Consider the following 19287-nt stretch of genomic DNA (forward strand, 5'->3'; position numbering starts at 1 on the left):
TCACTGCTATGACTTTTTTGATTCCATCTGGCTTTGAACTCCCTAAAGGCAGGATCTGGATTTTATTCTTCATGGTCTCCCTTAGTAAAACCCAGCATAGGATTGAGGACATTATAGGCTTTAGTAAACATTTCTTTAAAAGATGATTAAATGGATGAATGGATGGTAGTATTGGAGGATGGAGGGAGGAAGGACAAATGGATCAAAAGCAGTCAAGTCTCCGTAGCTGATATCTGATATTCAGTTTGGGGCCCAATGATTCCTAAGTGAAAACTCAATCAGCCACAAACAATCACCCCTAGGACTCCACTGTAGCCATGGTTATAGTTAGTTGTCACATTCATCCAAGAACAGTAAGCCTGATACTATGTAGCCCAGCAACTTTTATGGTGCTGGTAAGTGAATTGGCTGCTCCCCCAGCCTTGCTGGGAGAGTTAATGCAAAGTGGTGACTCTGCATGTGGATAGATTAAAGAGATCCATATAGGACCCATACCACAAAACATCCTGGCTCTGCAGTATTTCATAGCTGGCCCCATTTCCTTCCTTTTTTGTAAGTATGTGTTTCTTTTTGGGTCAGTGACTCAGGCCTTTTTCATCAAAGGAAGACAAAACTTGGTTTCCCTGACCCTAGGAAAATGGAGAATACTGTTGAGAGCCCCATTGATTTATGTGTGTCTATGGAGAGCAGGAGGGAATTAGACTTGGTCTGGGCCAATTAAAGACAGCATGATGTAGTTGATAAGTGCTGAATTTGCAATCAGGAAGGCAGGTTCAAATCCCCATATAACCATGGGTAAGTGCTTAAGCTTGTTTGCCCATCTGCAAAATGGGGATAATGGCGCCTGTATTACCTACTTCCCAGAGTTATCTGAAATTCAAGTAGACTAATGTATGTAATCTGTTTTGCAAACTCTAAAGCCCTTTTCAAATGTCAGTAATTATTTGTATTATCATGTTTGTAAGAGTCCCAGTTCCGATGAGAACCATCACCAATCTGGTCTGCTGGACTTTGGTTCTAAGGCTTCAGCTATTGCTAATTGTGAGAGAGGGCTATGAAGGAAGATGAAGTCGCTTCACAGAATGAATAAGCAAGGAACTGAGAGGAGTTAAGTTTGGGGGTGTCCCCAAGGACCCTCTCTTACTCTTTACAAAGAGACAGCCTGATCCAAAAGAAGGAAGGCCAGGCAATTGGGAGAAGGGGGATGATATAATCCTTAATTATCCCAGGAGGCTGAAGCCAAAAATTATAGGCAGAGAAAAGGGATAACTTCATAGAGTTGGAGTTCTCCCAGAAGTATCCATAGTAAAAGAAGGAGGGTCCTGGGCCCTTGGAGCCCCACTTCTAATGCATGATTCTCAACATCCTCTAAGAGGGAGTTTGCCCAAGAAAGTCACTAAGGAAATTGAGCACGTAAGCAGTGGGACTCAGCCCAGAGAGGGTGTCTCCAGCCCCCTTACTGCTACCCACCAACTCGCACCCATCTGGACTATGGCTTAATATACAGGAATGATGGGCTCTTGGCTGCAGATGGAGTATAGCTAATGAAGGTTGGGAGGGATATATTTGCCTGGAGATTTGCTGATTTAGTCAACAAAGCTTTAAACTGAAAATTGAGGAGGAGGAGGAGGAAGAAAAAGAAAGTGCTCACATTCAACAGCCAAGCCAGACCCTATAGAGAAAAAAAGGTATAATGGAGGAAGAACAGCAGTAGAGGTGCTCTTTAATTCAAGTATAAATTATTCTTATGGCCTTAGATAGCCATACTCCAAAAACTGGTGAATGAGAGTTTTTTATGAAAGAAGGAAAATACAAACTAATGGGTATCATGGAGTTTTGATACAATGCAACTCATCACTAGAATGTGGTAATGGAAGAGTAAACCTTGTTCAAAAAGAAAAAAATCAGAGAATTAGTTAAGTTTGGGGGTGTCCCTAAGGACCCTCTCTTACTCTTTACAAAGGGACAGCCTGATCTAAAAGAAGGGAAGCCAGGCAATTGGGAGAAGGGGGATGATAGTGGTAATATATGTAGTAAAATAACTTGATATTTCAAATAAATTACTCCTGGGTAAAAATCTAAAAACTAAAATCAAGAGACATTGAAGAGCATTCACAGGAGGCCTAAAGGAGAGAAAACAGAAACAGACAAATAGAGGAAATGAATGATTTACAAGTATATGGCAGACACAAAGGCAAGCTATAATGGTATTGAGAAACTTCAATTGGAAATCTATTCCACCATTATTAAAAGCAAAGTAGCCATTGCTCTATTGAGCACTCTACTGCACCTAGAAGGTATCACAGTTCACCCAGAGCATGGACACTATGAACTGAACTGGTCAGAGGAGAATTTCCTTCCCCTGCTCTCCCTCTTTTACCCCAGTTTGGAGAAATTAGTTTTCTAATTTACCAGGGGTAAACTAATAATACCAGGGGTATTGTTTCTGTTCCATGTCATTCAGTCTTCCTGGCTTCAGATGATGTCCATCAGAACTGAGAATTGTAGTCATAGTGATTTTAGAGCCAGAGCTCCAGGAGGAATGATCAGTCAGACAACCCAGGATGGAAGCCCTGAGAAGTCAGGGTATCAGGGACGCCTTCTTTGGTGGGTTTTGAACTTGGAACTGGGTATGTGCTCTCTAGGAAGTGAACTAAACTATGAACCTAATCCCCTTCCTAGAGAATGAGGCAGTATAAAGAGGAGATGAGGGGTGATGGAGATTATTATGCTTCTCACATATTGAGGGGAGCAAGTAAGTTTATATGTTAGTGACTAGATCTTCTGAAATAAATGTATCTGTGTAAAAGCTTTAAAAAATCAGAGCAACTGATAAATTATTTTAGCTCATCCTTCAGAAGATAGAAGAGATGATAAGGGGAATGGCTATTCTGTATCTGATTATGACCTTAAAGGATACTAATTACTAAAGAGAAAAGCAATCTTGGGATGATGTGACCACCCCATCTTAGAGATAATGATAGATAAGGAAGACAAGGTTTGGTGACCCTACTAGACTTTAGAAGAATAAATTTCTTAGATGTCTGTTTTATCCTGAGCCTGAAAGTCTAAGGAGGAAGATGGATCATGAGAAAGGAGAATATCAAGAACAACATGCAACGATGAAAACACAAGCCATCCCAAACTAAGCTTATTTTCCTTTTTGATAGTGTTACTAGTCATATCAGGGATATGACATTTAACATAGTACAGTTAAACGTCACTAAGACATTTGACAATATCTTTGTGGATGAAATAAAGAAATGTGAACCAGCTGATTATAGAGTTAGATGATTTCAAAACTCACTGAATGACTAGGTACAAAGAATATTGATTAAGGAAACTATTTTAATAACTAATAAGAGAGCCACAAGGCTTTATAGTTGGACTTATTCAACATAGAGAACATATTACACTTACTATATTTAGCTCTAGAAGACACAAGGACCAATGCTAAAAGGAAAGAATGTATCTCAATATAAGGAATAACATGCAATGACCCCTAAGATCTCTTCTAGCTCTGGGATTCTATGATTCTCTTTATATCAATAATGAATTGAGAATTAGCAACATTATATGTAACATTGTCACAAACATATATCTGATATATAGTTTTATATGATTAATAATAATAGCATTTATAAGATATTTTAAGATTTGCAAAGTACTTTGCATATATTATTTCACTGATGCTCACAACAACTCTTTTGAGATAAGTGCTACTATTATGACCATTTTGCAGATGAGGAAACTGAGGTTTAGAGAAGATAAGTGATTTTCCCAGGATCACACAGCTAGTAACTGTCTAAAGTAAGATTCAAACTCAGAATTTCTTGACTTTAAATCTAGCACTCTATCCACAATACCTCCAAACTGCCCATTTTAATGTACCCAACAGATATATCTTATTCACTGAATCAAATTCCTTTTTAAATCCAGTAAGTAAGGATCTATTTTCTACATCTTTCATATAGTTATATAATCACAAAGATATGTTCTATTTGAAAAAATAATTGATTAAAACATGTCTCTCACATTCTCATGTTTTAATCAAGGACTATGTCTTCATGTAAATATAATTTAATCTCAAAAACTGTGTAGACTTATGGGATTCATAGGATCACATTTCTAAGCATCATGGCAATAAAGAAAACACAATGTGGGCCAATAGTATATGTCATTTCAATTGTCTTTTTTTTTAATGGTACCCTCTGACTTTTTCTATTCTTTTGGAGTCTTCCTTCATTGATAAATCTTAAGAATAGTTCTCCAAATGCCTTTAAAATTAAATTACTTCATGCATGGGTTTCTAATTTTCATAGAATTATATCCCTTTAGAGTTCAATTATTGTTCAATTCATCCTTTAATAGGAATATTAGATACAACATCCCAATGGTCATTCAATTTCTGTTTGATGATGTCTCAGTGATAGGTAATTTTACTTCATCTCTCAGTTCCTCATATTGTTAGAAAGATCTTCCCTTTACTCTTCCTTCCACCCCTTGGTTCTCAATATGCCCTCTAAGGACAAAAAAGTAAATCTATTCCATGTAACAATTCTTAAATGCTGAACAATGCAAACATTTCCTGAAAATAACATTGATCTTTCATAGAGTGATACAAGACAATTCCAAAAGGCCCATGAGGAAAAAATGCAATCTATCTCTAGTGAGAGAAGTGATGACATCTGAGTGCAAGATGAAGTATTTTTTCTCTTTATTTTTCTTGCTTTTTTGAAATATAGCTAATATGGAAATTTGTTTTGCTTCTTTTCATCTGTATAATTGTTATCAGTGGGTAGGGGGAGAAAAGGAAAGAATTTGGAATTCAAAATTTAAAAAGAAAAGAATGTTTAAAAAGAATAAATAATATTTTTAAGTGATATTGATCACTTTTTTTATTCTAGTAATACTGCCAGTCTCACATCCCTTATTTAAGGGGAAAGAGTTTAAAGATGGTGGTTCCACCACTAAAATAAATGTTCATAAAAATACTAACTCATCTGTCATACTTTGTATTTTTCTGTTATCTTCTTTCCAGTTTCATCTATAAATTCACTCTAGATAATCTAGCTCAGCTCCCTCAACTGCTTTTCACTGTCTTATGAGGAATATTATTCATAACTTTCCATCTTCCTTCCTTGTAAAGATTTGAAAATGAATTTAGATTCTAAACTAATGCTTTTGGCTGCCATGTCATTCTCCCTGGAAAGAAAATCAGGTACTTGTTGGCAAAGGCAGTTTCTGAATTTTCCTAACCTCCTCATTGGTGATTACTCTATATCAATTAATTCTCTTTAAAATGGTGATAGATTCAATGTCTTCTTTTATCCATTTTCTATTTGGGGGAAAAATTTGTTAAAACAGGCCTTTTACATGTCAAGCTCCAAATAACTTTCAATGTCCTGTATCTTTATATCTTTTTTTCCTAACTTGGCGCTTACCTTATCCTTAACTCTAACATATCTCCAAGTAGCCATTTCTTATCTACTAAGATTTAATCATTTCTATTTTTTACATCATGTATTGTTCAATAGAACAATATTGTTCAATTGTTCTAGTACCCTCCAATTCTCATCTTTAAAAAAAATATGTGATTGTTATTCCTGCTCAAAGTATTGGCTGATTTCCCTCCTGGAAGATAAGGTAAAAGAGTTGTAAGACTAATTCTCAATTTTCCATGTTATAAAAGAAAAAAATTAAGAGAGCACAACTGTCCTTTTAAAAAGTAAAAGGAATTCAAAAGAAAAAGTGAAAAAGAAAAGATTTCTGAAGGAGCAGAGGGAAAAACATGATCTGTATCAGGAGGTTAGAGGATGAAATAATGACACAGAGATAAAAAGGAAAGGGGTAAATATCCCTGGATTCTTGGAGTTAATTAATACATCCTTCTTACATTGGAGGATTCTAAACCTTATGATAAAGCGATCGACTGATTCCATGTCAAAAGATAATGATGTATATCCATAAGTACCATCAAGAAAGAACTCACTCAGTAAGGGTTAGGGAGAGAAAAGACAAATAGTGGTGACTGATGTTTCCTGGATGAAGAAAAACATTGAACTGATGTTAACAACAGTAATGGCTGCTGTCCTCCAGGAGCATGTACTCAAGACAGGACAAAGAACTTCCCAACATTGGTGAAGTCAAATGATTTCTACCCACTTCTGGTGATTGAGTGGACATAAATAATACTTCCAGGATAAGTTCCAGCAGGAACCGAGAAAGTATTTCTCAGAATTATAAAGTCCTAAGCAAAAAAAAAAAAAAAACTGGAAACCTTGGAGGCCCTGGTGTAGCATTCTCATTACTGGTGATGATCAAAGGCAAGGACTTCAGAAGAAAAAGACAGATTTGGAAAATGAACAGTTGGTTAAGAAGACAGTGTCTGGGAAAGGATTTGGATTTCTGGACCACAGCTTAAAATACAGGCTCTAGGCCAGGGATTTGGATTTCTGGATCCCAACTTAAATTACAGGCTTTTGGCACCTAACAATGACTGGTAAAAATGTATTTGCTTGAAGTCTTGCAAATGTGATCAAAAGGGAAAGAGTGATGGGGGAGAAGGGAAAGTAATAGTGATGCCAAAAAAAGAGAGAAGAAAGAAAAGAGCATCAATGAATCATTTTTAAAATACACTGAAGAGAACAGAAGGAAGTTCAGAAGGGGACACAGACAAGCAGGGCAGTGTTGCAACTACCATGTTAAATGAAATGTATACTTTTAAAAAAAACAAAGTCTACGTGACGAAGAATTATGATTTCCTATATAATCATTGTTCTTATTTCAATATAGAAATATTCACATCTGTTAATGTTTGTTAAGTTCATAATAAAAAGGAAATTTAAAAATAAAATCTCAGCAAAAAAACTTTAAATTTTCTTTCTGAAAAAAAGGGAAAAAACTGCCTATAAATATCTACCAAGCAAGATGCTATGGAGATTAACTACAATTTAGGAAGAAAACTAACAATATGGATGTTCCAAAATTCACAAGAGACAAAATTCAAGAAAAGAACAAGTTATAAAACCCATAATCTCATGTGGACAGATGGATAAAATATGGGTAACAAATAAGATGCCCTTGAAATTCTAATGCGAGGGGGAAACTTTGACCCCATAGTTACTACTATCTCCTTATAAAGAAGTGATAGACTAAAGAGCACAGATTGATTAACACTTTTTGACACAAATTGAGAAAAACTGTTTTCTTTGACTATAACATGGTGTTTAATGGGGGCTTAGTTTTTCTTCATTAACTGGGAAAGAGAGAAATTTGCTGGGATAGAACCTGTGACAATAATATGGTTCTGGAATAAAACACTTGATTGTGAAGATAGCAGTTTAGTATTATATATTAAGAAGAAATATTAATGTGAGAAAATTGAAGAATTGGAGGGAACTGATCTGATAAAAAGCCTTCAAAGAAAAAGTGGCATTTTCATTAGCGTATACTACAATCAATCTGGACAGAAAAAAAAAATGGAAGATAGAGGACCTATGTTAAAGAATACCGATTTTCATTAGAGATCACAAACTCCAAGAAATCAGAGTTACCTGAGGATCTTCCATCAGACATATCTAGTCTGAGTGCTAAAGTTATTACAGGGTCTCTGCTTCCAGGAACTTAGAAACTGAACCTGAGTATTTTTTCCATCTTCTGGGTACCTTCTGCATATGTCTCATCCCTTCACCAATAAGGCTGCCACCATTACCTACTTTCTTCACTTCACTTTGTATCACTTGAGTGATGCTAGAAAAAGGCATACAACTCTGCTAACTGCATCCACTAGAGATAATTTTCAATTCTTATCCTTCTTGACCCCTCATATACTTCTTCCTCCTGGACACACTTTTCTTCCTTTGATTCTGTTACCTTGCTCCCTCCTAATTCTCCTCCTATCTATTTGACTAATCCTTTACCACATCATCACATATATCCTTCCCTCTAGTAACAAGTGACCTCTAATGCCCTGTTCTCTATATATATTCTCTCCTGGTCATCTCTGCTAACACAGGTCTTAAGATTATTTCCAAATACAAGAGTCTTAATTCTATATGTGCAACACCAAGCATTCTCCTGGATTTCAATCCTATAGTCACCTGCTGTAAATCCCTATCTCTCCCATTAGCAACTTGGATTCAACATTTCTAAAATAAAACTCATTACCTTCCCCTAAAATACTTCCCTCCTCCAAACTGGTTTATTTCTGCCAAAGACACCACCATTCTTTCTAATCACCTAGACTGGAATTCTCAGAGTCATCCAGGACTCTTCCTTCTTTTTTATTCTTCACATCTAGCCAGTTGCCAAGTCTTATCTATTCTATTTCCACTATATCTCTCAAATCCACCCTCTTTTCCCCATTCAGATGGCTACTACCTAATTCTCATTCTCACTACCTCAAACCTAGACTATTGTAATAGTCTCCTGATTGGTCTTTCCCTCCCTTCAAATCTGCAAACCCACATGCAGAGAACAAAGGTCTATCCATTTCACTTCCCTGCTTAAAACCCTAATACTTCTAAACCAAGTATTTCTAATTGCATTTCTAACCATTGCATTTCTAAACCAAAATGCAAAGACTAATAGCCCAAGTCCCCCATGATCTGATTCCCATCTATCTTTACATGTGTAATTCATATTACTCTTTTTCCCACTGTCCATGTTTCAGACAAAGTAGCCTACTAGGCAGAATCATAACTGGAAATGTTCATGCTCAAGACAAATATCATAAACATGCTCAGAACAAGGAGCAGGGAGTACACCTTCCATCCTCCTTCCAGTTGAGGCTGGATAGGTTGAGGAGTAGTACAAGGCAAGACATTGTATTACAGGAGAGAAAGAAGACAGGGCAAAATTTAAAAACTCAATTTAGTCCATCCATTTGGTTGATTCCCAGTTTAACTAGTTATTACTAACAAGATTCTAAACTCTGGTTTCCATGATGAATTGCATATGCTGTTAGTGCTCCTTAAATTCAACATCTTGGGGCAAAATCCTAGTCACTCCACTCTAGTTGTGGCTCATCTACTCACTATTTCCTGAACTCAGAATTCCATTTCCCTTATTTGTGCTTTCAAATTATTCTGGATTCCCAAGTGTTCTCCCCTTACCTACACATCTTAGAATAATACCTGGATTCCAAAATTTCTCATTTGAAATGCTACCTCCCATGCAAGGCCTTTCCCAATCTCCCCAGTACATTGTGCACTCTCCCTTCTCAAACTATCTTATATTTACTCATCTGTGTATATAGCATATCCCTCTTCAAGAATATAAGCTTCTTGAGGACAGGGACTCTATTTTTATTTTCATCTTTGCCTCCCCAGGATCTAAAAATATAATTTGCATATACAAGGCATTTTAATAAATGTTTATTGGACTGAATTATGAGCTTAGGGAATATATTCCAAGCCTGACCCAAGAGCTAATAGTGATGAAGAATTTCAATTATTCAGACAGCTGCAAGAGCTCTCTATCTTTGCCCAAATCAGAGCAGCTAATAATAATTCTTTGACTTGCCTAATGATCATTTCATCTTACAGAAAGAGGAAGACCTAATTCTGACCAACAAGGAGAAATTAGGTATTGAAGTAGAAATAATGAAGACTTTGAGAAGTGAATATTTCAACTTAGAATTCCTAATGGTAGAAAAGAAAGTTGGGTATACATAATCTGATCCACGTTCTAGAATTAAAATAGAATTTTCAAAGGGTTCAGATACAGAATAAGAAGAATCCCATAGTCAGCCTGAAAGGGATGGGAAGCTCTCAGGAAGAAAATTCTAAGAATACAATAAGAAACAATTCTGATTAAGGAAAAAAGAATTGAGAGTTACTTAACATGGCCAATGCGAATGCACAAACTTAAATTTTTAAGATATATACAAAAAATGAAATGAAATACTGATTCACTTAACAAAATGGAATATGGGAGATTCAGAGAAATATGGGTGAACTTGTTTGAACTAAGGTAGAGTGAAGCAAACAGGACTAGGAAAACAATATAAACAATAATATAACAACAGTATTACAATAAACAATAAAAACAGAAAAAAAAAGAAACTGAAGAACATAGAATTATAATGACTAAGCTTAGTTTCAAAAAAGAGATAAGATAATACATCTCCCACCCTTATTTGAAAAGATAGAAAACTAAATATATGGCATACTGAATATATTGTCAAATGTTAGTGATATATTGGTTAATTAAGTTGAACTGCTTTTTTTCTTTCTTCTTCCTTTTCTTTTCTTTTCTTTTCTTTTTTTTTTTTTGTTGTTGTTACTATTTTTTTTTACAAGAAATGAACCACTGGGTATGAGAAAGGGAAAGGATGTATCTGAAAGTAATGGCAATATAAAAATTAAAACATCAATAACAATTTAAAATGTAAGATAAAAGAACACTTATTGTACATTTTAAAATAAGACAGGCACAAAAATGGAAGCAAGAGCAGGAAACAGAGCATGAATAACAAAGTATGGTAAAGTCTTGTAAAAAAAATTAGTGTCAGAAGTAAAGAATAAATTACTGGTTGGGTCTATGGATAAGAGGAAAATTTCTGGCCAAAAAAAAAAAAAGAGAGAGTGAAGAATAAAGAAGGTTAAAAGTAATTTTGATTATATAAAATTAAGAAGTTTTTTGAACAGACAAAAATAATGAGGTCAAAATCAGGAGCAACTCAGGTAAAGGAAGGAGTCTTGTAGCAAGTCTTTCTGATAAAAGTCTAATTTCTAAAATATATTCAAATTTATTATAAGAAGAGTGATTCCCCAATTGATAAATAGTCTAAGGCTATGAATAGATAGTTTTCAGAGGGAAAAAAACCAAGCTTTAAATAGTCATGTTTTTGAAAATGCTCTAAATTGTCAGTAATTTAAAGAAATGAAAATTAAAATTATTCAAGTTCCACATAACACCCATCATATTGGCAGAGGCAACCAAAAAGAAAAATGATAAATGCTGGAGAGACTATGAGGAAGAAGGTGCATTAATGCACTGTTGGTGAAGCTGTGAACTGGTCTGATCATTCTGGAAATTGCTTTGGAACTATTCCCAAAAAGCTATTAAACCTATGTATACCCTTTGACCCAATGACATCACTACCAAGGATATCAAAGAAAGAAACGAACTCATCTATACAAAAATGTTTATAGCAGCTCTTTTTGTGGTGACAAAAATTTAGAAACTAAAGCGATGCTTCTCAAATGGAGAATGGCTGAACAAATTATTGTATATGTATGTGATAGAATTCTATTATGCTTACAAGAAATGATGAAGGGGATGATTCAGAGAAACATGGAAGATTTGTATGAACTAGGTGAGTGAAATGAGAAGAATCGAGATTACAATTTTTACAAAAAATTCATACAATTTGTACAATAACAACAATGTTGTAAAGATAAACATCTTGCAGGCATTCTGAACTCTGATCAACATAATGACCAACTACAATTAGTGTCCAGAGAATTGAAACTGAAAAAGGTTACTCAACTCCTTTTAGCAAGGTAATGGATTAAGAAGATAGATTAATACACATTTTTTGGATGGGGTCAATGAAGGAATCTAATTTTCCTTGACTATACATTGTGTTAATGGGAGTTTCACTTTTAATTGGGGCAGGGGAGAGGAGAGAGAGGGGAGAGGGAAAGAAAGAAAATAGATCTGAACATTTTTAAAATTTTAATTTAAAAAAGGTGCGATATATTTGAATACCACAGCTCAAAATGAAATGAATCTGACAAAGCATATTAAATACGACAAAAAGAAAGGTTTAAGCTTTACTGGAGGGAAGAAGAAAATGAAAGAAGAGATAGGGTCACTTCTTGAAGTGGATGGAATGATCATAATGGATGATGGAGAGAAGATAGACTCTTATTTTCCTTCTATTTTTTCAGTTAAAGACATTAATCTTTTAACAGGAAAAGACAGAATAAAAATGAATAATGAAGTGTTAAAAAAATTCTAAGTAAGGAAACAGTAAAAGAATACCTATATGCCCATGAACTGAAGTCAACCTGGCCCAGATAAACTACATCCCTAAAGGAATTGCTCTAGACAACTGCACATTCTCTACTAGTGATCTTTGAAAAACTGTAGAGAAAAGAGATGTGCTATATGATAGAAAAATCAAAATATGCTGATTTTTTAAAAAAGGAAGAAAATTGAGTCTGCAAACTACAGTCCAATGATCTTGACTTTGGCTCATGGCAAAACTCCAAGATGTATTATTAAAGGAATGATTAATGAACTTTGAGAAAAGGAAGCAGTGATTACCAAGCGATGACATGGCTTCATCATAAAGCCATGAGCAATTAGATTATCAGGTCTGGAGTCAGGAAGACTTACATCTAACTTGAAACATTTACTAACTGTGTAACTCTGCCTCAGTTTCCTTAACTATAAAATGGGATAATAATAGTATTTCTCTCCTAGGGTTGCTATGAACTCCAAATAAGATGATAATTATAAAGTGCTTAATATAATGCCCATGACATAGTAGTTGGTATATCTAAATGTCCCCTTGTTGATATATCAATACTAGCTATCATTATCATTGAAAGCAGGTCATGTAGGACTAACTTTATTCCCTTTTTTTACAGGGTCACTCTAGACAGGCCAGAGAAATACTATTGTTTACTGATATTTTAGAAAGAGAAAAGGAAGAAAAGATGGAAGGAAGAGAGAGAGAGAGGGAAAAAAGAAAGAGGGAGGGCAGAAAGGAAAGGAAGAGGGAAGGAAAAAAAAGAGGAAGAAAGGAAAGAAAAAGGGAGGGAGGGAGAAGGGAAGGAAAGGATGAAGGGAAGAAAATTATCTCTTTTGATCCTGACAAAAATCCTGGGAGAAAGATACTATTATCACTGTTCTATAGTCAAAGAAACTAGGTAAACACAGGTCAAACATGAATTCAGATCTGATTTTAGGATCGGAGCTCTATCCATTGTACCACCTACCTAAGTGAATAAAAGGAAAAGACTTGGGCTCAATAAAAGGAGAAATTCCTGAGTAAAAGCTGTACATATATGACCTGGGCCACCTGAGGAGCAATTGATTCTCTCGTACTGGATATCTTCAGGCAAAGCCTGGATGACCACTTGTCAGGGATATCATAAAAAGACAATGTTGTCTATGTAAAGGTTAGAGTAGAAGGCTTCTGAGGGCCTTCCAACTCTGGAAGTCAGTGACTTCCTTCATTCCTTGATGCTGAATTATACTTCTCCATATATTTTTCCTCTTCCATCCTCTCCCTCCCCTACCCACATCTGGACTGACATCACCAAATAGGAGATATGTTGGGTGCATTTAATCACTGCACACAGAACTCACCTACCTTTTATTATCCCCTTTTCTAGAGCATTGTCAATTAAGATGACCCAGTATCCCATGAAGTAAGATTACCATGAGGGCAAAGGATGAAGTCAATGGACTTTCCAACAAGAACCCTCCATTCCTTCCTTTGAGTTGTTAACTTTATTCTTCTAGTTTCATTTGTAAAGATAATAATATGCTGGGTATGAGTCAGGCCCTCTAGTAGTTGGCCAATTATCACTGTCCATATCATTTGGTCATTATTTTAAAAATTATACATTTAAGAATACCAACTATTAAATTAATATAAAAGTGGTCTTTTTTAAATAGTGCCTCTTAGTACATTCTGTCCCCCTTTCCTGACATGCCCTGGAAGACTTAACCTTTCATGTCTAGAACCCTAAAGTCCTGCTGTTCTGAGAAATGTCTCACATTAACTCACTACATCCAAATGTACACTTCAGCCACCACTTAATCCCCAAAGATCTTCTCCCTGCTACAAATGGATGTAACCCTCCAACCCCCCTTTTCTAGTTCTAGAATACTAATCGAATCAATATTGCCATTGCCTTTCCAAAGGATGTGTTAATTCCCTAAGGCTTCTCCACTCACCATTCCTGTAATTTTCCAGAACACCACCTTGTTTGTATTCCCAGCTCTCATCTGTGTTCGGTATAAAGTAAGTGCTTAATAAATGGCTTTTTATTCATTCCTCTCACTGCTCATGATAGAAGCAAAAGAAGAAAACATAGAACTGGGGCCAGTTTAAATTTGTATCTGCTTCATGACCAAAGAATTCATTCTCAGGTGGACAAATTTCTGAGGATGAGTCCCTCTGTACTTGTCCTCAAATGGCAGACCCACAATCTGTCACCAGACTTGTACTTGAAATCTTTCCAGCTTGAAGGGATCACTAATGTTTGGAATTCAGGATCACCTCCACTTTATAATAAGGCATCAGTGGAACTTGTTTTATAACTATGTTTCTACTATGTTCTACTAATTCCAGAGAGACTGCTCTAGAATCTCTCCTTTCTGCTCTATAGACATTGGATTTGGGGGGTTATATTATCCAGGAAGGTGGTAGCAGACTTTGCCATTCTTTGAAAAGCAAATACTAGGCACTCCTGAGCTTGGGCAGTTGGGCACAGAGCTGGAAATGAATATGAAAAATATATTTCAAATCTTTGGATTTCCACCCAGTCACCTTCTATTACCTGCTAATCTAAAGAGGAAGAAGAGAAAACAGTAGAAGAGGAAGAAAATATTGGGAAGGAAGGTAAAAATAGAAAGGGAGAAGAAGAAAAAGAAGAATAAGGACAAAAATGGGAAGGGAGAGATAACAAGGAAAGAAAAGGAGGGTGAAGAAGAGGACTGGAAGCAAGAAAGGAGAGAAAAAAAGAGGGGAGAAGGAAGAAAATGGGAAGAGAGAGAGGACAACATGAGAGAAGAAAGAGGAGAGGATGGGGAATAAGTTAGGAGAGGACAAGGAAGGAGAAAAGGGAGAAAATTAGAATAAAGAGAGAAAAGACAAAGTGGAGAAGGAAGAAAATGGGGAAAGAGGACAGTGTGAGAGAAGAAAGAGGAAAAGATGGAGAGTAAAGTAGGAGAGAATAAGGAGGGAGGAAAGGGAGATAAGAATAAAGAGAAAGAGAGAGGGGAGGAGGAAGAAAATGGGAAAAAAGAGGACAATGTGAGAGAAGAAAGAGGAGAAGAGGGGAGTAAGGTACAATAGGGAGGGAGAAAAAGGAGAAAATTAGAATAAAGAGAAAGAGAGAAGACTTAAAGAGGAGGAGGAAGATAGTAGAGACAGGAAGAAGAGAAAAAGGTCAAAAGGGAGGAAGAAAAGGAAAAGACAAGAGGAAGGAGGAAGAATCTTCCTGCTATCTCCCTGTCCAGTTGTCTGAGCATTTTGCCTTCCCCATCTTCCCCCTCACTGACCCCCTCTGCACACAAGTGGATTTCTCTCTTTCTTCCCTAAAGCCCAACATCCCCATCCCTGTGACTTTCTTCCCGCTGTCCAGAGCTGAACTCCAGCAAACACAGAACGGTAGTAAATGGAGTTGGATTGCAAGGAGGATAGAGGATTGAGGTTAGAAATGAGTAAGAAAAGAATAAGAGACCTGGTAACATCTCTTCCCCAGAGATCTTTGGCAGTAAGAGCCAGTCTGAGGGGAGGAGGGATGGAGGAAGGAAAAAATGACTTCAAAGGTCCTTCTCCGCCTGGGGACTGGGCATGTGTATCAGACCCAGGCCAGGGAGCAGGAGGAAGGCTGACAAGGTCATTAGGTAGGCTGAATATTTGCATATTTCCAATTTGTGTGAACTGGTTTGAGACAAATAGGGGGATGGGGGATGGGGATAATTCACAGTGCTAGTAAGGCAAAGGGCCAAGAGAGCTCAGTGAAGGAATGGGTACCAAGCGAAATGTGGGCTGAGTAATGAAACAAAGGTCTCAGAGAAGGGCTGGTGGCTCAGCAAGGAGATGGGCGCCCATAAGGGGCTGATGTCCCAAGATTTTTTTCCAGAGGCAGGGAGGGAGGAGGCAGAAGCCTTTCGAAGGAGACAGGGACTTAGTGAGGGGGCTGGAAGAGGATGAGGATGATAAGGCAGCAAGAAGACAAAAGATACAAAAAAGAGATGGAGTTTCAGTGGAGAGGGATGGGGACTTAACCAAAGGGACTAGGGGCTCATTGAAGGGAAAGGGACCCAGAAATGTTCAGCATGGGGATGGCGGTTCAGTGAGTAAAATGGAAGCTCAGTGAGGGGATGCAGGTTTGGATTTCCAGTTGGACTACAGTGTTTCTTTCCCACTTTGGGGTAGGGAGATTGCATGTTCTTGAGGAGCAGTGGATAGTCTAGAATCCCCAAGAAATATAGAGCCCCACCTTAGTGACTGTAGTGTACCCCAGATTGAGCTGGGGTGTCTGGATCAAAAGGAGCCCCATAAAGCCCTATCTCCTGCCCCTTCCTTTCCCAAACAGTAAAACCGCATGGTGAGGTGGGAGGGAGGGGGAGAAAAAAAGAAGGAGCAGAGAGACCAGGCTGAAAGAGAAGGAATGAAATCCAGGAAGAGAACTGGAGTAGCAAATCTGTCCCCACTCCTCCCGCTGCTTGGATCACTGGCAGCTGCATCCCTCGCTCCCCTCTGCAGGATCCTGTGAGGTGCATGTTAAGAAGGAGGACCCAGGGGAGGCCTGGAGTCCATCTCCCCTCTATCTGCAAAAGGCTCTAGAGAGCATCAGGAAGAGACCCTTCTCCCCTTCAAATCCCCCTCCCCCTTCCCCATTCCTGGTTCTAAGGAATTTCTTACACAGCCCAGTCTGTACTTTTAACGGAGAGGTAAAGAAAGAGTTATGGACAGAGGAAGCACTAAGGAGGAGGAAAGGAAATGGGTACAGGGTGGCAATCAAAGAGGTACCCCCAGTCCTGAATCCTAGTGCACAGGACTTCAGCCCAGGTCTCTGGGGATAAGGAGGTGCTGGTTTCATATGGAGGACCTCCCCATCCCACCCCACCCACTCTTGCTAACCCAAGCACAAGGGTAACAGAAGCCAAAATGCATACACACCCATTCCTCCAGATGCTCAACATTGGCCCTACCTTGTACTAGTGAAGGGAGAGGGGGCTTGCCCTCTGCCCTGGGTTCCTCATCCAACACTCTTCTCTATGGTTCTCCCCTACTTTCTTGGACTCCCTCTCTTCAAGAAGCTCAGTACCCTCCCTCTGGCCTTTCTGATGACATACCAGCAGGAAGGTAGGAAATATCTGCCACCTGCATCCCCAGGCATTTCCAATCAACTCTTTGGGGCCTTTTATTTGATTAAAATAGTAAACCCAAGTCCACACAGTGTCTAATCTGTTAATCCCTTGTCAAGGCTGCAGGGACAGTCTTTAAAAGGCAATATAGGTGACCCAAGGCAGAGAAAAGCAACAAAAGAGGCTTCAGAAAGTCCTCCAGCCTGCCAACCACCCCCTTAAATAATATGAACCATCGAAGAGGGAAGTACCTGTAATGAAAAGTCCATATTGTTAGTGGATTTCTGTCCTTGCCCCAGCTAGGTTGCTGTCAAATTTGTGAATTAGAAGAGGAAAAAAGTACCAGGTTTGGAATCAAAAGACCTGATTTCAGATCCTGCCTTGGCTATTCACTCCCCACGTGGTCTCAGACTAGTCCCTCCACCTGGCTCACAAGTAAAATGAGAAGGATCCACAGGCTTCAGTCTTCCAAAATGGCCAATGATAGCAAAGAAGGCTAAGAACCCTCGGGTCATATATCTCTCTGAGGTCCTTTTTTCAGTGTATGAACCGGCTCTAACCTGAGAGAGCCAGGCGGGAAATTTTCAGTGTGAGCATTTATATTGGAGAATTCAACAAATGTTGCAAATCAGAACTGAGGGGTGGTAAAGAACAGTAACTACACTTAAGGAAGACAGAGGAGAGGGCAAAGAAGAGCTCACCTTCCTCTACGTTTCTGCTGATTCCTAGTTTAACTATTACTACTAACTAGGTTCTAAGTTCTGTGATTTCTATGCTACTGAAGCACTGCACATGCCCTTTAAATTCAGCATCTTGGGGCAAACTCCTAGTCACTCCACCTTGGTTGTGATTCTGCTGTTTGCTATTTCCTCCACTAGGTATTCCATTTCTCTTATCTATGGCTTCAAACAACCCATCCTGGATTCCCAGGTGTTCTCTCCTCCACTCCACATTAAAATCCTACAGTGTTTCCCTAGACCCACTAAATTAAAATACAAAGGCCTCAGCCTGACACGTAAAATCCACCATAATCTGAATCATAACTACCTTTACAGATTTATTTCATATTACTCTTTTTTTCCATACTCTATATTTCAAACTGACTGGCCTACTAGGCGGAATCATACCTGGGAATATTGGTACCTAAGACAAGTACCATAAACTGTACTCAGGACAAGGAGCATGTTCAATTGAGATTAGGTTGAGTAGAGAGCTGGTTGTTAAAACATACTGCAGATTCTAGCTCATATAAAAATATGATCCTTTGATTCTAGGATTCCCACCACTCACCTACAGGAAAACTGAGCTCATTCTAGCTAGGGGTGGGGGGTGGGGGGGGCAGCCCAATCCTGAAACTAGGGAGGGACAGGTTGAGGGAAGGGTGTCCTCTCCAAAGCAAGAAAGACCAGGGAGTGAAGTTGGTGATTCAAGGAGGAAGGGGACATGCTACATCTTCTGACCAGTGCTTGGCTTGGCCCCTTGGCCACCAACCTGGCTGTTGGTGGGGTCAAGACCCATCAGGGTTAGAAGGGAGAAGGGCTGAAGAGAAAGGAAATCTATGTTGAGCCATTAGATGAGACCAAGGCCATCTCAGGATAGGATACAACTCGTGACTTAAGTCTTCTGGGTCTCTAGACTGTTACAGTTCAATTCCTTTCCTCCATAAGGAATAATAGATCAAAAACTGTTGGATTTTTGAACTCCAAGGCCCTGGGCCCAAATGCTAATGGTGCCTTCTAGGTCTATGACCTTCAACAAATTCTCTTTTTGAACTGTTTTCTTACCTAAAGTTAAACCAGGGGCCTTCTGAGGCCTTCTAGGTATAGATACTCTGATCCTTTAGAAACTAATAAAACTCCCATCTGGGTGTACTCCCGGTGGCTAAGATGAAGCAAAGGAATTTCCCAGCCAGGAACAGAGGCATCGGGCTCCCTGTTGACCCAAATGGGATTGATGGGGCTGAAGCCAGAGGCAGGGTGTGAGAGCTCACTCCAGAAGAGCAGTGTAGTAAACGGCAAAAAGTTCTGGGCTTGGAATAGGACCTGAGTTCAAATCCAAGCGCTGCCTCCTGCTACCTGTATGATACGGATGGACCTCAGTTTCCACATCTGTAAAATTTGGGGGTTAGACTAAATGACATTTGGGGCTCCTTCCAGCTCTGAGTCTGTGATCCTGCGCTTCTTTCTGACTTGGGTTTCTTTAGAACGAGCTGCGGCC

At 38.3% G+C, this 19287-nt stretch overlaps 1 protein-coding gene across 3 annotated transcripts in view; it reads right to left on the reverse strand.

Annotated features, from left to right (window-relative positions):
- Positions 1–19287, reverse strand: part of DLGAP3 (DLG associated protein 3) — a 76283-nt gene that overhangs the window by 21286 nt on the left and 35710 nt on the right. The window lies entirely within an intron of this gene.

This window comes from Antechinus flavipes, chromosome 3, assembly GCF_016432865.1.
Source record: "Antechinus flavipes isolate AdamAnt ecotype Samford, QLD, Australia chromosome 3, AdamAnt_v2, whole genome shotgun sequence".
Lineage (NCBI taxonomy): Eukaryota > Metazoa > Chordata > Mammalia > Dasyuromorphia > Dasyuridae > Antechinus > Antechinus flavipes.